Source organism: Echinops telfairi, unplaced genomic scaffold (assembly GCF_000313985.2).
Source record: "Echinops telfairi isolate 266 unplaced genomic scaffold, ASM31398v2 ScPeMD7_7457;HRSCAF=8495, whole genome shotgun sequence".
Taxonomy (NCBI): domain Eukaryota; kingdom Metazoa; phylum Chordata; class Mammalia; order Afrosoricida; family Tenrecidae; genus Echinops; species Echinops telfairi.
Window position 1 is genome coordinate 2,144,419 of NW_022111357.1, and position 3,651 is coordinate 2,148,069.

Sequence of the window (3,651 nt, forward strand, 5' to 3'; positions counted from 1 at the left end):
GATAACAATTTATAAAGTCCTCTTCAGACTTGCGAAACACATGCAATGATGTCAAATGCAGGAAGATCACAGGCCAGTGGGTGGGAAGTCTTGTGGATCCAGTGGCCTTGTAAGCAACTCAGTGCCCCAGAGGTTTGGCTCCATCAGCCTATCTCCATGTGTCTTCTCCACAGGGGTGTCTCACAGGGAGTGAGCCAAGATAGGTGTTCCCAGAATCCTCAGGAGAAGGCCAGGCCCACACAGAGGTCTCATTGGCTATGACCTGATTGACAGGCTAGACTCCACCCCTACATTCTTAATCCTCAAACTGACACCAGATTATGTAACTACCACAGTACTTAATGAAAAATCTCCCCATCCTTGACTCTAAGGAGCATTCTGGCTATACTTCTTCCAGGAAAGATTTGTTTGTTCTTTTGACAGACCATGGTACTTTCTATATTCTTCAGCAGCACCATAATGCAAATGCATGAATTCTGCTTTGGTCTTCCTTATTAAATGTCCAACTCTCACATATATATGAGATGATGTGGATCAAATGAACCTTAGTCCTCACAGTAACCTGGTTGCTTTTCAACAACTTAAAGAGGTCATCTGCAGATTTACCCAATGCAGCCAATGTATCCTTTGAATTTTTAAAAAGTTTTATTGGCACATAATCCACATATCATACAATTCAATAGTCCCAACACATCAAGGAGAATTGTACAATCATCGCCGCAATCACCTTTAGAACATTTTCTTTTTTTTCATGGTTAAATTGCTTTTAAAATGAGTTGCATAATTGCAATCAGTTCTAGTGCTCCCTCCTCCCTCCCACACACGTTGTTTGCTCCCCAAATCCCCTCAACCTCCCTATCTCCTACCCCCAACCCCTACATCCCCTATGGACCCTTGCATCAGTTATTATCTCTATGCATCTACTCCTCTGTGTTTCACAAACAGTAAAACCCGACAGAAACAATAAAAAACAAAATAAAGTGGTAAGGATAAAATAATAGTATTATAAAATACAAATAATGAGTAAGAAAGAAAAGACCACCATCACTATTTAAAAAACCATGGAATAAATGTTTGTCATGGAACAAGCAAGAAATACTTTCAACTAGAACAAATTCAGGTTGGGTCAAGAGGAAAGTCAACTCAAAATGGGTGCATAAGCAAATGTGGTGAAGAACAGTGATGTGCCCAGCTACTAAAAGATAAACCATCTGGGGTTTTTAAGGCTTGAAGTTAAGCAAGCAGGGAAGCAACAAAGTCCACATGGAAGACGCGCACCAGCTTGTGTGATCATAAGATATCGATGGGAAGAGGTGACAGAAGTTCAAAAACAAGCAATCAAATTGACATGAAGGAGCATGGGCAAAGTGGAGACTCAAAAACCACCTGGAAGATAAGTGGACAGTCCCTCAAAAGGGCCACATGGAAGGGATGATATGTCCAGGGTATGGTATAGCACAGATGAAACACAGAACTATTCTCTAGTTCTTTACTATTCGCCCCTCCCTTACTATTGTGGTCTTTGTTTTACCTCAGTAATATTGTTAGACCTGAGTGTGTTCATTTGTACAATTAAGAGTGTTCAATGCATGGATGCAATGCATAGATCAATGCAAGATAGATAGCTCTTCAGAGACAGTAACAGAAATGATTCCCTGAAGGTATGGGAAGAGGGAGGGAACAGGGACAAGGGGAGCTGATAGCAATGATGGCTGTATAACCCCACGTGAGGGGAATAAATAATAAAATTGGAGGCGAATAGAAACATTGGATGGTGTAAAATGTGGCAAAAATATTAATATATAACATAATAATAAGGGCTCCCGGGGCATAGCGTGGGGGAAGGAGGGGATAAGGGGAGCTGATATCAAAGAATTAAAGAATAACAAAATGTTTTGAAACGAATGGTGGCAGCAATTGTACAATTATGCTTGATCTAATTGAATTATGGATTGTTATAATATCTGTATGAGCTCTCAATAAAATGATTAATTTTAAAAGGAGGGAGGTAAATTGACCAAGTATCAAGTTTGATCCAACATAATGAAAATTACAATGATCTCTATCTGATAGTAAAGCTGTTTGAGACCCTTGTCTGTGGGTAGAGGGGACTGTCAGCGGTTTAATCTGACTAGCTACTCTGCAGATGGGTTTGGGGTGTCATTGTCCTCCATAGCCTTCTACAAACTGGGTGCTCACAATTTAAGCTCTGATACTTTTCCCTTCATCACATTTTAGTTTTGTTATTGTCATCTTTGGATCACACAAGATGGCATACTTTTTCCATGTGAACTTAGTTGATTCAGATAGTTGCCTACTTGAATACAAGCCTTTAAGACCACAGACACTACCAATTAATAGCTGGGCACTATCTGCTTTCTTCACATTTTGATGCACCATGCTTACCTTTAGTGCTCACTTCATGAAGGTGAATATTGAGCAGGGTTATGTTATCAGAACTACTGGTCCTGGATTGGGGCTAGAGTTCAGTGGAAGCTCAGAGTTCATTTGCTTGTCCATGGAATATGCATAACTCAGGTTTACTTTGATGGTCGTGTTCTGACAAAGTCAAAAACCCATAAGACCAGCTATACCATCTGCAGCAAAACCACCAGCAAACAACAACAAATAGACAAAATAAAGTCAGGAAAACAAAAATACAAAGCAACAAAAAAATAAAACATTTTCAATCATCCATCTGGGGTATAATGTGATTGCATTGATAACATCATCAAATTTTTCAATGACACAGCACTCCAGGCACTTTAGGTCCTTGACCCACAACCCATGGGTTGTTGCCCTACACAGTATGCTCTCCCATTCGAATGAGTTCTGATTACCCTAAGTATGGGGATTGGTGCCAGGGGGAAATGTCCTGGATCAATTCTTCCATGCTGCCTGCAAAGCCAGCATCCTGCCCAACAGATCAAAACCTGTCATGTCAATACTGCAAGGGGGCATCAGGTACTAAATATATGGTGATTCTGGGTCCCTCTCCACTGGACACCCACCAAGCTGGGTTCCCCACCCTCCAAGGTCCACGGACCACCACTTCCACAATTCCAGGGCAGCACTCTCTGCTTCCTCTTTGTGTTAGTCTGGGTAGACTAAAGAAACAAATTCATAGACACTCATATGTGTATAAGAAAGAACCTATATACAAGAGTAACTGAATATTGGGAAAACATCCCAGTCCAGTCCAGTTCAAGTTCATCAGTCCAATATTAGCCCATATGTCTGATACCAATCTATAAAGTCCTCTTCAGAATCAGACTCAGGAACACAAGCAATGATGCCGAATGCAGGAAGATCACCGGCCAGTGGCTTGGCAGTCTTTTGGATCCAGTAGCATAGTAAGCATCTCAGTACTAGTAGGGCTCTCCACATGGTTCCTTCAGCTTTGAAACTCTAACTGCCTCAGGGTAGTTTCAGTTGGCTTCTCCTCCTAAATGTCTTGCAGGGAGTGAGCAGAGAGAGAGTGTGTGTCTCCTGCCTCCAAGGAGGAATACAGAAGTTCCCAGAATCCTCAGGAGAAGGCCATGCCTGCACTGAGGCCTCATTGGTTATTACCTGATTGGCAGGCTAGACTTCACCCCTTCACTCTTAATCCTCAAATTGACAAACGATTATGTAACTACCATACTCTCCTAT